This window comes from Platichthys flesus, chromosome 9 (genome assembly GCF_949316205.1).
Source record: "Platichthys flesus chromosome 9, fPlaFle2.1, whole genome shotgun sequence".
NCBI classification, from domain to species: Eukaryota; Metazoa; Chordata; class Actinopteri; order Pleuronectiformes; family Pleuronectidae; genus Platichthys; species Platichthys flesus.
This window is the reverse complement of record NC_084953.1, coordinates 23,887,468-23,913,522: the sequence shown is the minus strand read 5'-3', so window position 1 is coordinate 23,913,522 and position 26,055 is coordinate 23,887,468. Positions and strand designations below refer to the sequence as shown.

General features: G+C 40.9%; 1 protein-coding gene across 1 annotated transcript in view; it reads right to left on the bottom strand.

Annotated features, from left to right (window-relative positions):
• The window catches only part of tbl1xr1a (TBL1X/Y related 1a), a 37,880-nt gene extending 12,105 nt beyond the window's left edge, over positions 1-25,775 (bottom strand). The window contains exons 1-2 of the mRNA XM_062395215.1: positions 25,455-25,775; positions 11,254-11,318 (exon numbers count right to left, since the gene is read on the bottom strand). The gene's annotated coding sequence lies outside the window, so the exon portion shown is untranslated. The remainder of the gene's footprint in view (positions 1-11,253; positions 11,319-25,454) is intronic.
• Between the last annotated feature and the right edge of the window lie 280 nt (positions 25,776-26,055).

The window sequence follows — 26,055 nt, the reverse complement described above, 5'->3', positions numbered from 1 at the left end:
TTCAGTCTCTGTGTTCACTCCCAGCACTAAAGTGTGTCCTGAATGTGTCTCCTGTGACCACTTGTGATCGGATCTCACTTCCCTGCTCTACATGTAATTTAACACGTATGTCATCTGTGTTAGTTAAGACAAACAATGTCGCTTTGAGCCAGTCTGAGTTTGCACATGTATCCCATGTCCCTGTGTGTGTGTGTCTGTGTCGGCATGAGCGAAAGAGAGGTAGAGCGACGAGTCAGCAGTAAAGAAAGATTTGACCAATTTAAGGAAATTCAAGTTTGGATCATTATGTGGTGATTTGTGTTGATATTGGGGCCACCTCTGAATGTGGTCTGGCGTGATCGGATCGCTGTCTGATGTGAGTGCGTTCACGCCAGTACTCAGAGCTGTCCCCTTGTGATCAGATCACAAAAACCACATGTTAACACCAGGTGTGTATGGGGCCTTAGTTGATAGTTGGATAATAACAGTTGATTGTTGACATGCAGTCCCAACATGGATGATAGATGTAAAAGTATAAAAACACACTGCAGTCAGTTGTCTGGATTGACCAAACCACTTCTGCGCCGCATTGTGATTGGATCTCAGCCAGGAGCCATTGCAATCTGTAGTCTGACCACATTCTTTAAAACAAAAAACAACTGTCCAACAACTTAACCAGTCGCCTTACTCCGCCTTTTCCTAACATCTCAAGCATGTCTGGATAGAAGTTTTCTAGATATGTAGACTATCATCACAGATTTGGCTCCAATCTGAAGTTTTGGCAAGTGGAAAATCAGGCAAAAACTGTGTGAACCAGGCATTAACTGAACTAGCACAACTACTACCAAACTTCTCTAATAACTCTGTATTATCTTATCAGGCTGCTCATCAGCACTGTGCTTCAACTTTTGCCACAACACGTTGGAACGTCACCCAGCAAGAAGCTGCGTTGGCTGATGAAATAAATGCAGGCACATTCCTGGTAGATTACTTTATGTAAACACCACATTCTGCGGCTACCTCTCCATCGATTACATTTTAAATGCCTTAATGAAGTTGCATGTTCATGGAGATATTACTCCCTTCCTGGATCATAGTTCATCATACCATCAATGCATGAAGCAAAACAACCACATCAACCAACCCTCTCTGTTTTCACCTTGCACACCTGCATGTAACTTTAGCCCTTTAACATAAAAACAGCCTATTGACGACTTTGGCTGTCAAACATCTGTCACAGAACCTTAGCCTTGCACGCCATAGTGATCCCTGAGGAGTGTCTCGCATCACTTCCTTTGGTCCTATATGTGGCTGACAAGCCAATCCACCTCCAGTGACCTTTCTTGCATCTTGAGATCCATTCACCATGCAGGCAGAATCGAGAGATAAGAAGAACATGTAGTCATAACAGGTTTTAAAGCAATGGTGCTGAGATCAGATGTCATTATCTGATATACAGAAAATGATCTCATGTTAACAGCAAGTTGAAACTCCAATGTGAGTGGGGCAATGGATGGACCAAAATTAACATCAAGTTCATTGTTGTTGCAAAGCCAGAACTGGACAATATAAAGTTGGACTGGTTGAAACCACAACATTTAAACGCTGAACTTATTTAGTGTTAATAAGCAGCTTCTAAAAAGATGGTCATCTGACTGAGTATGCATCATTTCACACACAAATTAGGGAAGCCCTCCACAACAAACTGACTTCTTGCATGGGATCAGGGAATTAAGATTCAACATCGCTTTTGTCACTGGTTTTGTGAACCCCAAAAGCATAAGGTAATACAACTTTAAAAACTCTAGGAGAGCCGGGGATCCGATTCCAAACAAGGGGCAGCTCAAAGCCCATTTCCCCTGAGAATAATCAGCCATGTAATGCCTGAAGCTCAATGTCTGCAGCCCCCTCTCCCATGAGAAGCAGGCTTTCTGTGCATTTAATGGCTTTTAAGTGGATGAAATAGAGTCTCCTGGCTACTGTGAGCACCAGGTAACATTTAATTTCCCAGGATGTTAGGATTCTCGTCGTCTGGCACGGGAAAACTTTTAAGATGACCCTTAGCCTGAACACTACAGAATATCAAACCCAGACAGGAGGAGGAGAAGGAGGAGGAGGGGATTTCACACAGTGATACTATCATCTTCAACACTCTCCACACTTAATAAGAACAAACGATGAGATGAGATTAATCTTAAACGTCAACCTGAGGGGAAACGGGTTACTACAAAGCAAACATGATATGCATCTACACAATAAACATGGTGCTGTCTAAAGAGCGGACTAATGTGGCTACTCCTGTGACCACTCACAATGAATTTGCTAATGTTGCATATTGTAGTCAAACCACAGTGACAAAGACAACAACAACCGACGACTCAAGCCAGTTGCATCACCTACACCGGAGAATAATGCTGCTATGGCTGAGCTGCTATGGGATCTGTCAAAGACTCGTGAGACAACTCTGTAGCCGAGACAGCAGCAGAAGAAGTAACCTTAGCTCAGCGATACTCATCTGTGCCTGGACCCTACTGTCTCGAGTGAGTGACGATTTCCACAGAGGAGGCTGTAAGCAAGCAGACTGTTCTGAGGGTCACATCTACAGCAGGTCCACACACATAATGCTAACCACCTCGCATGGTGATTTTTAGCTTAATCACAATTACAAACACTGCTACAAGTGTTTGTAATTGTGATTGAGTTGCGTTGCCTGGTGCTAACTAGCAACATTCTGTCATGCTGACATGAGCCATTAGTCCTGCCCTGGCATTGCAGACATACTGTACTCTAAATTAGGCCTATTATTAAATCATAAGCAGCTGCCGGGCTGCTTTCACTTCCAATTTACAGCGGTTCCATATTGCAACAGTTCAGCTGCCTGCTAACTTTAAAACACGTCACACCCCTGCACTCCATGGTTAGTGTTTGTTTACAACAGCAACTGTCAAATGTATAACAGTGAGGTTAAAATAACTGCTAAAGAATATGTTCATGTTCAGAGCAGGTTGATTCAAAGAGACTTAAATGGCCACAACGCTCACATCTTAACGTTTCTTGTCACTTTTAGATTATTTCCGGGTTAAATAACTCGATTCAATGTAAAACCGTACACTGTATTTAAAGCAACTGAAACCACACAGCTTTTAGGCCCATTGCGTTCATCCTCATCCTAAGCAAAATCTAATTAAACTGAATTTGCGCTTCCATTACAAACAAAATAAAATCAAGCCCTTAAATACTTCCAAACCGCTTGTTTATTTTTGGGTGATATAACAGCTGGTTCCAGAGTTCTGGTGGCATGTCGTTTTGACAATTAAAACATACAGTGACATTTCCAGGGTGTGCATTGCTATTATGGTGTTGTCTGCTGCCATGACCTGACCAGTCTTAAGAATGTAAAGTGAATCTAAGACATAAGGACTCACTCTAGATTTGAATCTGGACATGAGTTGAAGTACATTTCTGTAAGAATATTTTATTTTACGATCTATGATGGTGGGTACTGAGCATATTAAGGCTGCAGAACATGCAGGAATTAATTTGACGCAAACATAAACGCTGACCTGAATAACAGACTTCAAACAGCATAGGAGGCACCGATGTTGTGTTTGGTTGAAATGAAAACCTGCAGACTGTTGAGTCACAGATCACTGATACCCTCTGTTTAAATCCCATCTGACAGCAGCAGAGCTTGGGGAGGACCACGTGTTTGTAAACAGTCACGTGCACTTCCCCTCCACCACCATGCCACTGCAGTGGCGCTGTGGAGCCACCGGCTGCAGCCAGGACCCTCTGTGTTGACAGTGTGGGAGAAAAGAGGGAGATGGGGGATGGGAGGATGGTAGAGAAGAATGGAATCTCTGTCTCTCGCTCTCCCTCTCTCTCTGCCCCCCCCCCCCCCCCCCCCCACCAGTTTGCCTCTGACTGCTGCCAGTGGCAAACTAGGCACATACTGTACATCTTAAATCAAGTCACAGCTCAAAGAGGAGGGGAAGGGGGGGGGGCACCAAAAGTAAATCAGAACATGACGATGACAGCCATGCTGAGACAACATACAACTACGTTTTTTGTTTGAAATGAAATTCTCAAACAAAATCGATCTGTCCATACAAGTGTTTTGGCTCCATATCAGTTTTAATCCCTGGCCATACTAACATGCCTGAAAACACATATCACACTCATATATGATGGGCTTGTCTACCTCAAATGCAGGCAATTGTATCATTGTTATTTTAGGAATTTAACTGCATAACAGCTGTTAGCTGTTAGCTGGTAATTGATATCCATGATTTGTTCTACACTGGTAGCCCAGGCTGGTGCCAGTTGTTTTCTTCTCGAGATTGGTTATGTGATAGGAGCCTCACAAGTCTGCAAAGTCAGCGGTTATGAGTGTCTACGTCATTGTTTCCAAACATCACAGTTTCTACCTGCCTTGACTATAACGCTGCCCCGGAGTTTTCAACTTAAAACAAGGCCCAGAGAGTTTTCACACTTTTCGGTATAAGTGGCTATAAAACCCTGGAGGAGTGTGGACACCAAGCATATCTATAGACGCAGGTTTGATGCATTTTGGATAGAAAAAATTAATTAGTATGGATGTAGCCTGAGTGAGCCAGAGTGAAAACATATTGGAAGAGAAGGGGGGCGGCTGTGCCTCAAAATATGAAATCAATATCAATATCAAGTAAAGCATATTTGTCTTGGGTTACCAGCTGGCATTTATAATTCATTAGCTTAAGCCCACCCAAAGAGGTGAAGTGATGATGTATGTGCAGACATTTAAGTCTACATGCAGGCAACACAGCTGATTTCTTTGCTTGTTTTCGGCACGCTTTACATTTAGAACTGCAGCTCCCGGAATTTAACTGTGCACACACTAACAACATACGGCTACAGCTCAGGTGGGTCGGGTCGTCCATTAACCAGAAGGTCGGTGGTTCAATCCCCTACTGTCCCCATGCCTTGGGCAAGACCTGGAACCGGGAATTGGCCCTGATGGCTGTTCCATCAGTGTGTGAATGATGTGTGATAGAAAAGGTGCTGCATGAAGGTGTGTGTGAATGGGTGATTGTGAATTTAGCTTTGAGTGGTGGTTAAGATTAGAAAAGCACTTAAATACAAACAATTTACCATAACAGATATGTGCTTGAACTTGGGGCTGTGCTCATTCAAATCACAACACTTCTATTTAGTAGCCTTTAGTTAAGGCATTACTTCTTCATGAATTTGAAAATGTTAGGAGCAACATGAACAGTTACACATACTTTACATACCTGACACCACTCGTAGTGAGTGTATCTGCCCGTGTAAGACTGTAAAAACTCTTTCAACGATGACTTGCACTCTGGACACACAAGTGTTATCTGTTGTCAGTGGATTCTTAGCTTCACTTGTTCTCTGCCTGCTGAGTCTCTCCTAATAACTAACCAGCAGTCTACAGATTAGCAGGCGTCTGGTCGAAGCACAAACAGCAGGTGAATGAATGTAATGAAATGTATGTATCGACAGTGTCTGCTCTCTCTGTATGTAGCTTTTTTTTTAAGGGATGTGTATGTTGAAAGTTGAAGCATCCAGCACTGACAGTCCGTAGCATTTTGTATTTCTTTGAGTATACATAATGATGACAGCTCAGTGGTGCAGCTCATTTCGTGTTCTGATCAATTGTTCTGCGTTTGGATTTCTCGAAATGCTTAATACTGTTTTAGTTGCCCATATTTCAAGAATTATTGGCAAAAGTGTTGCCAATGCATTTACATTTAGGAAAGGAGAATTGGCCAATGCTTTTTAACTCAAACTCTACGGATGTACTTGCAATGTGATTATACCGTAAGTATCCACCTCAATTATTCATTGGTATCAGTGCTAGTCGAGCTCTGCCAAATTAAAATAATATAAATAGTGTACATGCTTCTCAGGGAGCATGTACACTGTATAAAACATATTTAAGCATTAAAAGACGCTGCTGACTGTAAATGAGCACTTTATCTTCGACACTGGTAGGTGTATGCCATGAAACGGAGGAAGCCCACACACTGCATCATGAGTGTTCCTGTCTATTGCAGTCTGTGATATCTTCCATTTAGATGCCATGTTCTTTGAAGGCTCTCGTGCATGGATATATAAAGGAGGCCCAGGCTGTGATATCTGCTGCTTTCATTCTCCTAGGCCTGTGGAAATAGGGCTCATTCCCACTGAAAGGATTTGTGAGAGCTGACAGTTTGGCTGTATTTTCAGAGCAGCAGAAATAAATCACGGAAGTGGGGGTGGTATGATTCAGGACACAATCTTATTTTCCATAGCATTTCACTCCTCAATGCATCAAATTCACCCGTTGCCCAATGGAGCCACAAATGAAAAAAAGAGTATCACTAATAATGTTGCCACAGGTAGTAAAAGGTGCAGGGAAGAAAGGGACAGAGATGCTGTACTTTCAACCTGCAGTAAACCATGGGTAGGATTTGGCAGTAATGGGATTACATAATCACATTGCAAGTAAACCAGACAAGGTTGCATTTGAAAAATGAAAAAGTGTAATTAGATTATCATTACATTGTCAAGGATTATATGATATCACTTTAATGTAAAGCTTGTTTGACAGACAGGATTTCCTTAACAGGTTCTTCACTTTGTCTGCCGCAGCAGCCTCTCCAAACCAGCCTCCATTTCTGGTAATATCACTGTCACTTTGACAATAAAAGGGCCCGAAGCAACGAAGTTTGTACAAACCAAAAATAAAGCTGCTCTCATCCACCTAACCCTCTGTAAGATCACTAACACTGCAGAAAAGGTGTGGGTGAGTTTAGCTCAGGTTTTGCTTCTGCTTCAAGTTTATTTTGACCACTTTCTGTGCAGAGCTCTTTGCTTATTTGCATCTCCCACAGTAGGATGGCTGATAATATGGCACATCAGCTAACATCAGCAGATTTTATTCCTACACATGGTTGTAAAGGTTAATGTATTTGACCAATTATGTTCTGCTGTCTATCAAAGCAAGTTACTCCTTTTCTGCTGGTATGTTTGTTCATGGTAACTTAACTAATGTTGTTTTGACCAAGTTCTAAAAAACTCATGGAGGTTGAGTTCCATTGTGGGTCATGTGGGTCCCAGATTTTGGTATTAAACTAACTAGGCTTCCGTTAGCCGACTCAATAATAGTACTCAGGCCATCAAGCATTGGAAATTAACCTTGATGCTACAACTAGTTACAAAGTTTCTGTAAGCTTGAGTCAGGGCCTTCATAAATTCTGCATTGCAGTTGTTTAGGGAGCAATGACAACAGCAGTGAACCACTCTCTGCATGATGCTCACCCCTCCCCCTCTCCAGGGCTCAGCATACTGGACTCCCGGAGTGGCCGATTGCATTGGCACGCCTCGCTCTGCCTCACATGGCCTATGTGAGGTCAGCGAGGCTAGCTGTTTGTCATGACAGATGGAAGCATGTCGGCGCTGCTGGCTTGCCTCGCTTGGCGGGCAGTTAAACCTGAAGTGGGCACTCCGTGTCCACCTGATCGGCGCTGGTCATTGACGATCACTGATTCAGCATTGGTTATCTCCCCGAGAATTACCGTGCTGGCTTGGATTAGAAGAGACCTTGTCTAAGTCAGAATCTCAATCACTTTAAGGATCTCTTAAGAAGGTTAAGTCTGATATGCATGTACCAGAAACATGTCATGGTTACCGCTCGATCGACAGCTCTCACAATAGTGCCGAGCATCACTTTGATTTTAACACAACAGGTGGAAAGTGGACATGCAATGAGATGTGTCTATGGTCAAACAACATTTTTGAGAACAACGCAAAAACTACACTAAGTTACAATCAGAAACATCAGAGCTAATAATTACTATTAAAGGTCTGATTCAATAACTCTGTCTAAAAACTCAAGAATTATGATATAAATTAAAAAACAAGATTTACAAAAGACTTGTGGTAAATTGCATTAACATTAGTGTTACAGAAATTATCAATTTCAGAGACGGCTTTTACATATTTTTGCAGATTTCTAACACCTTGTCTTTTTTCTGTTGTTATGAGTGGTTCTATTGTAGAAAGATGTTTTTCCACATACCTTTACCAACATGTAAGGACCAGACAAACAACTATTTCCAGTGACCGACTGCAGTGGTAGACAAACAGGATGGGCCAATTTATTGACAGCAAGGGGTAGAGGTCAGCAAAGCTGTAGTCTTGGGTTAAAATAGGATGTGGTGATCTCTATTACCCCTGTAAGCACCCACTGACCCCCCAGCGCAAGACACTACTTCTAATGAGAGCAGAACAAAAAAAGCCTGTTTTTAGCCCGGCTGATTTTGTGTTCAAAATGTTAGGATTCAGGTACAGGAAATTCATCTAAAAAAACGTTGGTTTGTATAGAATCCAAGTGTGTAGAGTTTAAGCAGGGGGTATTAACAAATAGAGGGATTGAAGCTTTTGTTATTTATATTTGGACTAATGATCCAAAGTCAGAGTCATTGCACTATAGATTCACTCAGGCTCAATATCATTCAACTGTGCAGTCAAGCTGTCGTTGTAACTCCAATATTTTAATTTGCTTTCCTACTTATGCTGTTTACACTGTATTTACTACTGCTATTTTCATATTTGTAAATATTGCATGTTTATTGCATATCTAATTGTTACTTTTATCCCATTTGCTGCTGCAATACAGCAAATGTCTCCCTTGTGGGAGTCAAACTTATAAAGGACTATCTTATATTTTAAACTTACAAAGCTAATAAAGAATTATTTAGTTTGTTTTGAACTTATTCCCAGCTTTTTGTCATCATTTTGCTGCCCATCAAAGTCATACATTTTATCTTATCTTTGCTGGGAATTTCTTGGCACCTCGGATGTCCATCTCTCCTCCTCTGATTGTCTATCCAGCATCGAAGAAAATTAACAAAAAGGCAGCTACATAACAGACTGCATAGTTGAGTCTGGATTTTATGTACTAGTATAAAACCGAGCTAGACTGATAACATTAGCTCAGACTCAGAGGCCCAGTCATACCAGCTGAACGTATTAGCACATCTTTTAAAAAATATGTGGTGGTAGGGTGCTAGTGACATTGTGAACACTACTCTCAGGGTTGTCTGTAAAACTACAAGCTAAATGCTGGCATGCTGGCTAGCCCAAGTAGCAGCTCTCCAGGATTATTTCTTATTTTGGACCAGCTGTCTCTTAACTGTCTGCAAACAATGTTTCACTTTGACACCTGGAGCAAAAAACAACAAAATGCAGGTTAACTTCTCTCCCATGAGAAAGAGACGGCATTGCTTCTATTCCATTGGAATGAATTTCATATTTTTACATACTAGCTTGACCAGGCCTTATCGCAGATTCATTTTACACCACCATTTGATTGGTATCACAGGATTCTTTTATGCATGTCTGTTATCAAACCTAGATAATGTGATTTCGGTATTCCTGCAAATGATGTAAACAAATAAAAATAGGCAAATCTAATCCCCTGTTCTATTACCTGAGCCTTATGTGCATTTAATCATCACCGTATCTCTCTTCATTCCTCTACAATTCTGTTTCTCTTTTGGAGAGAAAAATATGGATTTTAACTTGAGGGTGAAGCAGGGACAAGCTCACTGAGGTGTGGAGGCTTTGGCTTTCTTTAGGAGAATGAAGAGGCGTAACATACAATCTAATTTCTAGGCAAACTGCTCAGCTGAATCAACGCAGTGGGCTGAATCATTTTAAAACAAAGACATCTTTCTTCTCTTGTTTTATACAACAGCCTTGTGGGAGCAACTCATTGTTCCATACTACTGAATCAATAAAAATACAGAATAATCCAAGTCAGAAGTCATGTTTTCTTCACAAAGTGGGTAAGTGACACCCTGCTTACTCTCTCCTGAAACCATCAGTCAGTAAATCAAAACTCAGTGATGGTATTCTGACATTTCTATCATTCTGTCTCACTCCCATGAAAAAAATTTGACACTTGCTTAACAACTTATGGGCTTAGTGTGAAATTAGAGACAAAGTTGGTAGTGAAAGGTTTCTGCAGGGCACAAACAAAATGGGTGTGTTGGTGGCTTTAACAGCTCTAACTCAGACTCAGTAATTGCTTGAAACACAGCGGCCCAGTAGCAAGTTGAGCTACATGCTATCCCCACAAAAACAACACAATAAAAACCACACAACAACACAGTCATTTATAAGAGAAATATGCTCCGCTGACATCGCTGTTCATTTTCACCAAATAAACCTCTTCATCTGTTCCATGTTAGTATCGTAATAGAAAACCATTTCCTGTGTGACAGTCAAAACCACTAGTTTTCGGATGTAAAAAGAGAACTATGCATGAGTGCTTATAGGCTATTTATGTAAATAACACAAACGCTAGATGACTAAGACCTGCAGAGCTGATTTCTTCATGAATGAAATAAACATGCAGAGCGTGAGGAAAACAAAGCCCTCCAATAAGGCTGACCTGACATTAAAACAGCTAGCTGCCAAAAAAGGGTGACAGTAGTAGCGTAGCCGTCACAGCAGAGCTTCTTGGTTCAACCGGAGAACCAAATCAACAACGTCAGTGAGTCAGGCAGAATGTCCTCAGGTATACAAACGTAAACAAACATGAGCATCACCAAGGAGACCGAGAGCTTCTATGCATCCTATGCCGAATTTAACATTGCGTGCTGCTAGGGCAGAGTTCACAGGAAATCTGCAGGAGTGTGAAACAGTACAAAACAGGAAGAGAGCAGAGTTCTTCCACTGGAAATCAAACTGGAGATGTCAAAACTTTGAGGAAACCACGGGTAACTAAAAGAGTGAAAATAAACTCACTTCCAATATGTTTGTTCTCCATGAATAAAATACACTGAGGAGGGGGAAGTGAGGCAGAGGGCACCAGGGGATACAGGAAATGTGGTCAGAGTGTGGGGAAGCAGTGGCACTAACAAAGCTACTTGTGTGTTACTGAGACTGTCAATCAGCCTCTGGCATTTTTAAATCTATAATGTTTATTCTGGTCAAATCAGACACTGGTTTGTTTGCCCCCTTGGTCTAATGAATTTGTAACTTTGAAAAAGCAATACAACAAGAAGAACCAGAGAAGGAGTCTTTAACTCCCAAATGGGTTGCAAGCGGTTCATTAGTGAGTGGAACATGAACCAGTCTAGAACAGCTCCTGTAGCAAGGTGCACAAGTATGGAAATATTTGCATACTTGCATTTTCATGTCTTTGCTCAGACAACAAACTCTGTATGGAGGCTGCTAGGAGTATATCACAGCCCCAGCTGGCTGTAGATCACTCACCACAGTAGTATGTATGTATGCACCACCAGTCTGTTCAGTCAGGGCATGTACCATGGGCTCAGAACCTGCAACAAAAAAAGATCAAATACTCAGTTAGAGGTCTCTGAAAGATTTTATGAGTCACAATAAAACTGACTATAACGTTTTCTGTAAAAACTGTTCTAATGCTTCACCCAAAATCCAGGGTCACAGAAGAACACATTTTACCTGATCATAACCTATGGACACATCATTTATAACAGGACTCCAAAGGGAACTGCAAGGTTGATTCATGAGCATAAACAATATCAATTATTTATGATTACACAGAGGTTCATGTTACTGTGGACGTTCTGTTGATACACTGCTTGAACAGAGCTCTGTCCATACTTTTAAACAAATCAGACAGCTTTCAATTTTGTTGGTGCATTTTCCTTTATGGGACACAATGAATTTTCAGGATAAGCTTTTGCAATGTCTTCAGATTCTTTTTATTTTTGTCTTCTAGTTTTGCTGTGGAGTAACGTTTTTAGATTATGCTCTGCTAGCACATTCATGAAGATTCTTTGAATCAATTCAGGTCTTGTGTGATAGAAAACTAAATTAATTGAGGTTTTGCTATATTAGTAAAACAAGGCTTTTTAGCATCAACATGGGCCTTGTAAAAACACCTCAATCAAAATAAATAGTCCCAAACAAAATTAAATGTTCAATCTATGCAAAAGGGTAGTAAATGTTAAATGGTTTTGTATTTTTATAGCACTTTTCTAGACCACTCAAAGCTCTTTAAAGTACAGTTCAACATTCACCCATTCAAACACACATTCAAACAGTGCATCTATTAGCAGCACTTTGTTGTTCTATTGGGGGCAATTCGGGGTTCAGCATCTTGTCCAAGGACACTTCGGCATGCAGATGGGGAAGAATGGGGATCGAGCTGCCGAGCTTCAGTTGGAGGACTTCCGCTCTACCCCTCACCAACAGTAGTGTTAACCGATAGTTCAAAATTTTACCTAATAAATTAAATGATTCTTTACTTCCAGAAAGTGGTGGTTTCCAAGTTGAACTGGTAACAACTCCAGATGAACCATTGGCCCTTGTTTGGTAGTAAAATAAGAAATACTGACCTTTTCTCACAAGTTCACCCAAAAGGCCACAAAGCCAAGATAAACAGTCGAGCTGCACAAATTGAAAACAGCTTCAAGATTTCCAATTAGACGCATATTTTTACACCGACTGTATTTAATTACATTCCATGTAAACATTACAACCTGGGCTAATGGGTCTGTGTCTCTTACTCACACACACACACACAAATACAGTACATACACACAGCTTTTTGGTATGACAGCAAGTGTCACCACATGTAAAATATCCCTAAATTATGCTTTGAAGTCAAAGGGAAAAAAAAGCTGCAAATGTAAACCAGCACTACATGAATACAGAATGCTCTTATAGTCGTTTGTAGACATGACCTGCAGGTAAAATCCCAAGAATTGGCAACAGAATCTACCCGTCATTAGAGATAAAACAGGAGGAACATTTTTTATCACGATTAGAGTGACCAAAATTATCACCATTATCAGTATTATGGGGTAATGTTAAAATGTGCTTTAAATTTCTAATGCTGTGCCTGCGTCTTCAAGACTTGCTTGACAGTTTCATTCAAATCATTATGGTATAGTGTTTCCACTGGGATTTTTTTGCATTGATGCACTGAGGCTTGTGTGGTGAAAAACGTATGGCCTTCACTGTATCAGAGTGGTCTGCTGGCCCCCCCTAAACAGCACCACTGCATCGAGGTGCATTACTCAGTGCCGGTCAACAAGTGACTCTGCTCCTCTGCTGTATTTAATCACTCACACATAGAACTGATCTTTATAAAAACCTGCTGAATTTTTCCGCGACAATATAGTTAAAACAAGTTGCGTCATGTAAAAGCTTTGAAATCAACACTCTCTGTAGAGCCTGTAATGGTTCTGTGATTCCACTCTGTGCTAATGAATACAGCTGCAGACAGAGGGGCTGGATTGCATAATAGTACAACGTCGACTGGAAATCACTGAACATCATTGGTTTCCAAGCTCCCTCACCTTGTCCACTGCTTCCTTCCCTTTTTCCCTGACCTTGATTCCTCCTGTGCTACATTCTCTAAGGTCCCCTTTAGTCACACTTCCCCTGATGCCTCTGTCTTTCCTGTCTCTGCTGCGTCTCTCGGCAGTTCTGGTTAGGCTGAGGCTGCAGAGCAAAAGGAGGGATAATGTTACCACAAAGAAAGCAGTAGTTGGGTGTGGCCAGAGAAACACTGAAAGTTGCAAGTTGCTGAGGGCTTGCTAAAGGATACGACCCTGTCATGGCAGGAACAAGTAATGTTTCCAAAAGGAGCCCATATTAAATAACTGGGTGATGTGAAAAACTTGACATATTACGACTAAAAGTAATCATGAGTCATACTAATAATAACGATAGTGACATAGTTAATGAATGTTTTTTTTGGGGGGGGCACTGGGGCTTTCTCACAGTAGAGTGTGGTTATCTAGGTCTAGGATTGGGCCCCTGTATAGGGGACGATATCCCTGGTATGTTAAATAGCTATTTATCTCTTATGTTTAGAAGAATTGTCATTTTTGAAAACATGCATTGCAGCTTTTGAAGGAATGCGGAGTAGTAGAGTTTTAAGGAAACTATAATAAAGTTTTTCTCCCCAGAATAAAGATCAATCCAGATGTGTTTTCTCTAAACAAAGCTCTTCCAGGTATTGGCTTCGGAATGGTTGAAACAAATGACATATTAGCTTAGCTACAAGACTTGCCAATCTGCTTAGCCTATTGTTACCAACCGCCAACGCATGTTGTTTCCAACTGCTAATGCTACCTCACTAAAATAATTTTCAGACACGACCTGTGGGTGAAGTCCGAAAAATATGTAAAGTTTTATTACAGAAAAGTACACCTACATTCCAATGAAAACGTCTCTGATTTAGGTTTAAATCAAGTTGTATCTGAATTCCCTCTTTTCTCCCATAACACACACTGTTCCCCTGTACATAAGGGAAGCTTATGGACCACAGGCCTTTCATTTCTAACAGCAATGCCACATCATAAAGATGGGTCAGAGCTGACGTACATGCTAATTCCACAAATCCACAATGAGATCAGTCTTCTCTGCTGCTGGCCAATCCAAAGCCATATGAGACCAGCTCAACTAAAGCATACTAGACACCATGGACTTAAGCCTGTTTCCCACATAAACACATTGACTTCTAAAGCAGCACTGTGTCAAGGCAATCCTGATAATAATGCAATACAATACATTGTGACATCTCACCAGGGGGGGAAACCTTGACTAAGAACCTACTCAATCCAAGCTATACAGAGCTTGTTAGAGGGATAGATAAACAGCCCCCATGTTAAATAAAAGAAATTGTAACGCAGTAAAGCGGAACTTTGTAAAATCACATCTACACAATTTGGTGCTATTACTAGTTCATTGGTATATTACTTTAAGAAATTCCTTTGGAGCATTCTCGAGATATCACATTAATGAGAAGAGGATGTACAGATATAAAGCCAAACTCAATATCCAAGGCAGTGTCAGATTTCCTAAATCATCAAATTATACAGATTACAGTAGTTCAAAAGCCTATGCTTTGAATATGAACAATGCAATATTTGCTTACGTTTATGGATAATATTATGAATGTGGCAAATAAGTGCTTATTTTTCAGTTTATAAGTTTGAAATATTAAAAGTTAAGAGATAGACTGTTTTTAATTCTAAAGGCTGATGCTTGCTAATGAAACGTCTGCTTTTGTTTATGCTGCTTAAAAACCAAAATTGAGAATGAAGAGCTTGACATGCTCAGCAATACAGTCAATTGAAGTAACTTGCTAAAGCAGAAAAAGCAGCAGATAAGCAGCAACAGAGAAAGTAGGTGTGCACTGATAACATCAGGCCAATCATCATGCTGTCATACCTGCAGCTATCAGTGGAGACTATTCCACAGCAGAAGCAGAAGCACTAATCTGAACACAGAGCTTCTTTTAGAAGCAAGGGTTACCCAAGGCAACAATATTAAACTACAAGTGCTTCTGACATCAAATTGAACAAAGCCTGTGTTTACATTCCAAGGAAGATTGGGGAAAGTTCATTATGTTGCCTTGTGGTTTGCATTATTATAGCTCTGTATGGGATGGTCCATTCTTAATTAAATCAAGACCTATCACACATATTTTTAATGACCACATTTCTTTTATATTAAATACTATTGTTACTGTTTCAACTTTGCACTAAGCCTTCTGGTGGGTGAATAAGTAAGGACCAGTACAGTAAACAGTGCAAGGTTCATATCTTTCAGTTTTGAAAGTGCACCGGGTTCTTCATAGAGTAAACAAAGTTAATGACCCTTGCCTGTCTTGTTCAACAAGAAAATGCTTTACAAAATAACACTACTTAGTACTTACATTGAATCCTTAATACAAACAGAGGTAAAAAGCAACAACATTAGGATCAATTTGAAACCAGTAACAGTTTGTGAGAATGCAGGAATAAAGACTGATTAAAAATGTAATCATTGGTTTGGTGCAGGGCATTTGATGATATATGACGTACGCCCACCTTCAATAATCATGGCACCCACTTCTAAGTCACCTCTAGTACACACCATTCAATTATTGACAGCATGCATCATCTACCTTAGTCTGCCTCTGATTGGTTAGTTAGGATAAGAGTATCAGAGAGGGCCAATCAGAGGCAGAGTAGGGTGTGTCATGCCTGTGTTTAACTTTCTGGGAAAAATATCCCCTGCCCTTAACCAGACCTCCTGATTAAGCGAACTTATTAAAAAACGCAACACAATTTGGGGCCACGCATGATATTCAAAAATGAAGAAACCAGCCAAGCAAAAGTGTTAGCAGAACCAACATAGTGTAGCTACATCACTGTTGCTAGCCAGCCGCTAAGGCAGTGATGGTAGTTCACCGACCGCACCATTACCCACATCCCCAGCTTCAGTCAGAGAGGATACTGGCGGTGAAAGGGGTGGTCTCTCTTGAACAACAACTTTGAGTGAAGACGTCAAACACAGTGAGCGCTTTTGAATAGCATCTTGTAAAAGGATGTCAATAAGATGTAATGGAGATATCTATATAGTAGTATATTTAGAAATGGCAGGGCTGTAACACTTAATCCACAGTTTGGACAGTACTTAATTGTGCTTAAATCACAGGATAAAATAATAAATGTAAATTGCAAGTCTAATGTGTTCCCATTGGCTAGACATCCCATCAATGTCAGATTCAAGTCATGCGACAAGTCAAAAACCACACTCAATTGACAAAATCCAACATAAGTATCAAAAAGTGTATCGCATGAAACAAGGAGTCAGCAGTCCAAATCCAAATAATCTATGCAGAAACAAATGAAATACTTAAGTGCTAGCATTAAGCATGACAAAACAATATTTGCCTGGCAAATTTGCACAGTGCAACTCACACAGAGTTCCTGGTTTGTGTATTTCTGGATACCTGCCTGGCCAACACAGTTTGTAGCCGGATGAAGTTGGACTACACAGTGTTATAGGGCGAGCTCAGATCATATTCTTTGAAAGAGCCATCTACACAGAACTCCTGCTGTGGCCTAACTGAAATGTACAAGACAGCTGCAATTTGTTTAAACCAACACAACTGTTCATCTAAATGGAGACTGAACAGGAAAACCACATAACCTAATATCAGGACATTCATGATGTGAACCAAATCAGTCATAATAATGCCACTTTACTTGATTATCATCTGAACCTTAATCAGTTGGAATATATTCAAATGAATAACCTCTAATTGTTACAGGCAGCTAAGCTCTGTACTGGCAATGTGAGACGAAAGCTGCAGGGTAAGAATTATCACCCTAACTCTCTGCAGTGGAGAGAAAGAGGGGCTGCAGGCCTGCACACTTAAAAGCCGTATGGGTAGGGGGGAGGGGAGGGGGGGGGGGGCACCCACCCAGCACAGACGCATTCTTTGCAGTGTTGAACTTGACCCCTGGGGTTGCCACACACCATGTGACTGCTGTCAACTCACTGTTTGTGTGTGTGTGTGTGTGTGTGTGTGTGTGAGATAGAGAGAGAGAGAGAGAGAGAGATAGAGAGAGACACAGACACAGAGACAGAGACAGAGACAGAGAGAGATATCAAATAAGGCAATGATACACAGAAATAAAAGAGTGTGGCATTTTTAACCTTTAATAATTTGTTAAACTTGCAAAATACTTCCATATCTGGCGTTAAAATATTTTCACAAAATGTTCCAGCTGAACAACACATACCAAAGTGATGAACACTTTGGATTTGCGCAGCCATTGGCTGGCTCAATTTAAATAAGATATTGTAATTGATATCGCCATGATTGAGTATTATGGAGGACCATACATGACATAAGTAAAAATAAATAAATAAATAAATGTATAAATAAATACAGAAATAAATAAATAAATGAATAAATAAAAATGGAAATAAATAAATAAATACAGAAATAAATAAATAAATATGTTAATACCAAAAGAAATGTCAAAAGAAATGTCTTAAATATATTTTAACATTTATTTTTTCCCTGATACATTTCCTTTGCATTTGCAGTGTCCTTATGCTAATGAGAAAGGCGGGCCTAACCGCAGTCTCATGCAGGATTGGTCACAGGAGTGTAATGATCCAGCCCTACTACTTCTGCCTTTCAATGCTGGTGTCCAGTAGCTGTTTGGGACGTTGAGCCAGTTCACACTTAAAATGAACTAGTTCAAGTTCAGAGGTTAGTTAAGGTTATTTTTTATTGGGATGATTTAGGTGTCAGTAGTCCTGACTGTGAGCGACACGTCTCGTGTTGTACTGAGCACAATGAGCGAGCTGAGAGGAGGAGGAGGAAACAGAAACTCCAGCTCGGTACAAACCACCTGCAGCCTCTGCTCTGAACATGAAGCCGCTGATCTCTGAGCAGATGTGACCAGAGAAGCTCTGTGTTTTCACTGTTTCCACAGAGTCACTAACTGGCTGTTTCACGGTGAAGAGCTCAATCTCAGTCACTGCCCGTGTCTCTGAGCGAGTGTGTGGCGGAGCGCAGGGGCTGTGTGTGTGTAGCTCAGTTGACCAATCCTGCTCGAGACTGAGGTTAGGCCCGCCTTTCTCATTAGCATAAGGACACTGAAATCGAAAAATAAAAGTTGGAATAAATGTGGAAATAAATAAATAAATATGGAAATAAATGCAGAATTAAATAAATCAATGTCTTAAACTTATTTCCACATTTATTTATTTATTTCCACTTTTATTGCAACTTTTATTTATTTCCACGTTTATTTATTTCCACATTTCAGTGTCCTTATGCTAATGAGAAAGGCGGGCCTAACCTCAGTCTCGAGCAGGATTGGTCAACTGAGCTACACACACACAGCCCCTGCGCTCCGTCACACACTCGCTCAGAGACACGGGCAGTGACTGAGACTTAAGCACTTGAGCCAGTTAGTGACTCTGTGGAACAGTGGAAACAGTGAAAACACAGAGCTTCTCTGGTCACATCTGCTCAGAGATCAGCGGCTTCATGTTCAGAGCAGAGGCGGCAGGTGGTTTGTACCGAGCTGGAGTTTCTGTTTCCTCCTCCTCCTCTCGGCTCGCTCATTGTGCTCAGTACAACACGAGACGTGTCGCTCACAGTCAGGACTACTGACACCTAAATCATCCCAATAAAAAATAACCTTAACTAACCCTCTGAACTTGAACTAGTTCATTTTAAGTGTGAACTGGCTCAACGTCCCAAACAGCTACTGGACACCAGCATTGAAAGGCAGAAGTAGTAGGGCTGGATCATTACACTCCTGTGACCAATCCTGCATGAGACTGCGGTTAGGCCCTCCTTTCTCATTAGCATAAGGACACTGCAAATGCAAAGGAAATGTATCAGGGAAAAAATAAATGTTAAAATATATTTAAGACATTTCTTTTGACATTTCTTTTGGTATTAACATATTTATTCATTTATTTCTGTATTTATTTATTTATTTCCATTTTTATTTATTCATTTATTTATTTATTTCTGTATTTATTTATACATTTATTTATTTTTACTTATGTCATGTATGGTCCTCCATAGAGTATTTGTGGTAAAAGAAGCAAATAGTTAGTATCCCAACTGACTTGCCCATTGTGCCAATGGTTTGGATCTTCTATTTGTTTGCAGATCTTCAGTATATTCTAATTCTTACGATTTTTCAGTGAAATGACCTTTCGGCAATAACCAAAACCTAATGTAGACATCACTCATAACACATGAAATAAAACAATTGTAAACTTCGGTGATTGTCTATCCAATCCTTGATTCAGTCAAAGACAGATGTTGGGTGAATGAGGGTACTGGACAGGAAAACAACTACTCATTCAGTCAAAAACTAACTAAGACCGGTCCCATTTGGCATCTCTTTGCGTGGAGTGTAAGAAGCTATGCTTTAGATTTAGAATTCTAATCAAGCTTCTCGATCTTAACTTATCAATGTTATAAAATATATATTAATTTATGTAACTATCTTTCCACACCACGAAATATAAGATCACTGATTTTTAACATCAAATGTCAGACAGGTTTCGATTAAACTCTGTACTCGTTTTTGACGTTGTACTTATTGGCATTATGTGCTGCAATGGAATGCATTGTTAGTGTGTGTTGAGTGTATTTAGGCCACGTCTTTCCTTCAGCCTCCAGCGTTACAATATGTGGTATTATGTTCCAATGAAGGGGATTGGGCCGAACCCATCAAAGTCAAAAGCTACTTCCACAGATCTATGCATTGCAAACCTGAACTAGTCTAGACATCACCGCAGGAGCTCTATGTGCGAAAGCAAACATCTGAATCAGTTGCACTGGACATTAAACAGAACCTAGTTCACAGCTCCCAAGAGCAAAGTTTGTCCTGTTGTGCTAATGTGGGAAAGGAGCTAGTCTAGACCAGCGAGAAAGAAGGAGTGTTGACAGCACCTCTATGCTGCGCACTCTGTCAAGGTGCCACCCCTCTCTATAATCAAATTATTTTCTATAAGTCTTTCACTGACCATCTCCAGTTGTGTGCTGCAAGTATTAGAGGGCAACTTAGGACAATGGCAGGACAAACAGAAAGAGTGGCTTTCTGGGAATCCTGTTTATTTGGTGGATTCATTGCTTAAATGTTTCAACAACATCACAAATTTCCAGGTCAATTTCATTTAGTCAATCATCAAGGTAATGCAGGACTTCCGACTGAGTCGTTTAGTGTTTTTTGCAACCATTTATGGAGACAATGCTTCTAAATTCTATAAGTAGGTGCAACAGTGGAGACAAGACGTCCAATCAAGGACAAAGGCCATGTATTCAATTGGGAAAAATCTGTTTTTTTTGTATTCAGATGTAAAGGTTTTGATCAGGGCAAATGTTAGCTATGAGAATGTGTCTGTGAGATAGCTAGTGATCGAGCGCTAAAACGAGGCGTATCGTCATCATACCATTGTGGGATTGAGAGTCTCCTGCCTCACTACACTCACACATTCCTAATGGGGACAGTTCCGATGAGGAATCAGTACATGATCTTGCATTAAGACAAAAAGGTCACAGAAACGTGTTGTGCAGTCTAAATGGCTGTCACGGTGCAAAGAGACGAATGCCAAGTACCGTCGCTGAATGTGCCGCAAACTTACGACTTGATACACTGGTAATGCCCAATGGCAACATGAAACTAAAACTATGCAGGGACTGAATACACTGATGGAATTGCAAAGCCTTTGCCAGCAGCAGGAATCTAATAATCAGGCTACAGAAGAGGCAGTGATGACAAGTTTTAACACAGCCTATCACGTTGCAAAGTAAGAGCTCTATTTCCAACGAGTTGCGTTTTAATGTCAAATAAAAATTAACAAATGTAGAGCCCTGTACTCTTATCACCAAAATGATTGCTCCGGTTGGGTTAATTTTATTTCAATTCATGACTAAGATCTCTCATCACCTGCGTACATGTCGAGGATCGAGGGCTGATCCGAATTTGTGTGTCTCTCCATCTCATGTCAGGCCATTACCCAACTAAGGAAGACATTTTCCCTCACTGCGTTTCTTTGTCCATTTTGCCTTTCCTGTTTCAATTCACAACACTGACGAGCCCTGGTTATGTAACTGTACTACTCCACCACTCTGTGATTTAATAAGGCCAACTAATCAATGTGTCCTGTGTAGATGACATGACTCAGCTGCCTCCACTGTAACTAACCATATTCTTGTGTCATGTGCTCATTTGTTGGCTCCGGGAAACATCAAGGACAAATTAGAAAATCCAGGATATAACAACAGTGTTCGCATTATATTTCAAAAAAAGCCTTCCGGTCACATCCAGTTCTTCACTGTCGGAATTACCAAATGAAGCTGTTCAAAGAAACGAGTGACTATAAACAGACAGAGGCAGCACAGATAACTCTAACTGCTCCATTTAAAATGCTGGTGTCTGGTAAAGAATGGTCACTAATAGAAAACTTGCTTGCCGTGTAGTCAGGGAAATTGGCCAATGTGAGGATGGTCAACAAGAGGTGACCCTCAGCTGTCAGATACTAATCAGATTGCTGTGTATCTTTCTCAGTTACAGCATAGGAAATTGTCAAATTCACGAGTCAAATACAGCCACTCAATGCTTTCTGTTGTTTACTGGACTGAAAACACTGCTAAAGACCTGACGTGTGAGTCCTCATTACACAAACTCACCACAACACTTTAGGAAACTGATGGCATTTGATGTTGCTTGTATTATTTTACTTCTCCTAAGATAAGATATTACCCATTGATGTCACTGGAGTGGTTTGTGTTTACAGACAAATTTGCCGGTACTGATTTGGCCATGATATTAGCAACCTCATTTACTCCCATCATTCCCTCATTCATTCTGATATCAATGATTGGTAGGTGTACTTAAGGGACTGTTTGGCTTTGAGAATGTGATGTTTTCTCCTCTCTGCCAATGAGATCCACTAGAGGATGGACATAATAGTAGAAACACATTTCATTCAAACCAAATGCACAAGCTTTAAGAACAGTAGGCTCTGTTGCTGGGTTTATTATGACGTTGCCATATAAACAATTTGATGTGTATGTGGTGAATATTATTCAGCTTAATACAGGCCCCAAATGAAATAGTTTAAATAAGTACATTGTTTACATTGTCCTTTTTTTAAACCTAATTCTACAGAAACATTGCTCTGTGAATTTTCTCCAAGAATGATGTCCATCACCGAGAAAAATAAGTCATATACATTTTGGTCTTTCCAATTCCTTTGAACAATAAGGTCTTTTGGACCGCACTTGTAAGGATCTCATGTAGTCACGTCAGTTTCCCAGGATCAAACCTGTGCTTGCCTGATAATTACTAATATTAATTATTGTTGATTAATGTTGGATTACTATTTCATATGTATCAGGGATTGTTGTGGTAACATGTATGTAATATGCTCTGACAGGAGGTCAAGCAGAGACATGTGAAACAGCTTAATGCTACAAGACAAACAGCCCAGATGTTACAAGACAGATATAATGTGTTTTCAACTCTGGAGGATCCTTGATGTCAGGGTTTGGGTGGGATTAAGCAACCAGACAGTAGTTTACAATATAGCAAGCCAGATTAATTATGATTAATGTTGCTCACTGAAATTAAGTTATGTGCTAAAAGGTTCAGCACTGGAGCAGAGTGGGAGCCCAGCACATGCTGTATATAATTGACCAATTAATTGGTCGGACCTTTCTTTATCAAACAACCCACATTACATGTGCAGGTGCGACCCTGTTCTTGATGAAGGTCAGCGAAGATGCACACATTATCTGGTGAACATTGAGAACTGGGTAGACAGAGGCAGCTGTAACAGGCCAACAAAGACCAGGTTATTAGATAACTACGCCGTTGTCTCCCTGTATTGTTCCAAGCAAATCATCAGAAGCTAGTAAATAATAAGTGCGTAATGTATAATCATTTGTGACATAACAACAACCATGTCGTTACAATTAACTAATACAAAACTAAAAGAAGTCAGGACTATGCTCATGACAGCACAAAAACAAAAACCAATAGAGACAATATCCAGGGATACGTATCCCCTCCAGACTCAATGAATTGGATTTTTGTTTCTGGTAAAGAGGCATCTGAATTCAGTCAAAGCCACTTAGCTTCTGTACTAACTACAGCTCCACTGTCTTGCTTTCTGTAATATATAAATGCATATTGCATTTCCTGCATATTTTTCAAGAGCTGATAAAAAAAGAGGGAGACTGTCTTCAAATATGAAAGATAAACAGGGCCTGAGACAATCTGAGCATTCATCTAATGAAGATGTATCAACAGCTGCAGATTACGTATGCCAGTGGCGAATAAAAATACTTGTATTTTTATGTTTGGCAGCCGTCCTTGCTTGACACACTGAGTCACCCTCAACATAGGAGCACCGAAGACCAAAGTACGTGTTGCCTTACATGTTTTGTCAAATGTTGCACTTTAACACACCGCTACGGGGGGAGAGCCTGTACATTTGTTGTGCACCTGTGCAGGAGAGGTTTACTGGCCAGTAGTCACTGGTTCCAATCCGAAACAGCTGATTAAACAGACTTGTCATATGATCACATCAAAGCCCCAAAAAAGATATGTTGGATATATTCACTATTTTCAAACCGCCAAATACTGGATGATAAGCAGTGCTTTCTCTTTAGTGGGGGGACATGCAACAGAAATAGTGATGAGGGCCAAATAAAACCATTCATTCCTGAGAAATTAAAAAAGCTACAGATATTGGCAACATGTTGTGTTTTTGTGTTTACTTTAAAGCCCACTAAAAGACTGTTATCTGATACGAATACCATTGCTTAAGAAATACACTATTGGTCAGCCTGGCACTACTATAAACAGAGACCAACAAAATCACATAAACAGAAGCTATTTTTTGTCTTTGGATGATCAAGGGTTTTTGTGTGATACTGCTCTCCAAGGCATTCCAATGATTTAAATAATGAGCTTAGCGCCTCTAAGACATCAGGGCACATCCTCATACATTACCATTTACATAACCCACTTTACATATTAGCCCTAACATCTGATTAGAACCAAGTAACAGAGGCTATAAAGAAAGGAATCATTGAGGCAACAGGCTACTACAATGTATCATACAGACTGGGATATGTGCCAAATTACACGTCTTAGATTTCAATGGATGCCTTCAAATGACCTAACCTGATTAGCATGGGTCAACTGAGCCTATACTACCAACCTTTTCCTTCCTTGCACAGATACTGAAGGCCTATCGGGGACTGGTACATTGTGTCATTGAGTTGAGCTTCACAAGGTTGGCAAGTGGCCCTCCTGGGTGTGCGTGTGTCTATGTGTGTGTGTGTGTGTGTGCGTGAGTGGGTGTTCACCCCTCCCCCACACCACCCATGGCTCTGGAGCAACCAGCTGCACAGCACTCTAGTAAGCTTTGAATGAGATTTGACACAAAGGTAATAAAATGATATGAAAGTGTTCCCTGCACTCTGGCACATTTAGGAGATCTACTGTACGCTGGAGACCATAATCAAAACCAAACAGTAACATTTGTTTATAATGAGCAATAACTATGGACTTGTAAAGCACAACTCTACAAACTAGCCACTACAACTGTGGCACAAATTCCTAACTGTGCAGTTTCACTTTTGATTTATAAATGCTGTTATCCTGCTCCCTGCTATACCAACACTTACATTTGGGACAGTTATACATGAGGTACAAACTAACCCAAAGTAGATAAGAAATAAGGGCATGGATTAATAACGTCCAAAACAGGATCTAAAGTAACCAAAATAAATAGCAGAGTAAAAAGTTCATTGTGTATTCCATCCGCGTGGATCTGTACAGACGATGTGTCCACTGCTGGGGTTAGAGATCACAACCTGTAATTCGCAGTAGTTGCAGGAGGAAGGGCGCGATCACAAATCCAAACCACGCACGAGAAACTGCCCTGTGAGCACATGCACGCCGCGCGCGCGCCCCCTCACGCGCTGACGCTGCCCATCCCCCACCCGGAGAGAAAATACACAAATACACGTCCACAGCGGCACCGTAACGCTCACACGGCCGGTGTCTAAAGTCAGCGGGCACCGGTGTGCGCGGGAGCATCATTTATAATGGCGGTAATAAGGCAAAATGGCGATAAACACTCACCAGAAGCTCCAGATCACACAAGGGGGGTGCCTGCTCCTCTGTGCTCCTAATATGGGCTCTCCTCCTCCTCCTCCACCACCACCACCGCTGCTCTCTGCCTCTGATTCAACCTCGACCGAAGCGTTATAACGGCCCGCAGAGCCGGCCAGCCGCTGCCGGGGGTCCCCAGTGAGCGGTGTGTTTGGACACGCGGGCACATATAGTGATAAATCCCCAGGAAGAGGCGCTGGATGGACAGTAGGTCTCTGGATTGTAGCTTTGCTCGCTAGTAGAGAAAAGAGCCAAACGGTTCAGTAGCAGCCAGCGGCTCCAGACTGAAACACAGCAGCTGACCCGCCAGGCGAAAATGAGCCAGGCCCCGGCTCCGCTCTGCAGGAAGCGCGCTCCACTCACATACACATCAAATGGGTGTCGCAGTGTGGAGGAGGGTGGTTGGCTGGGCTTGGCGGGAAATCAACAAAACAATGTGCAGATATACAGTTAACGGTCATTTGACGCCTGTGCGATTTTCCAACCCCCACATTATGATTAGTATATAGCTATTTGAGGTTATGCTTACTAAAGCTACCTGAAGAAGGACGTCTTTTGGTTATTTATTTGA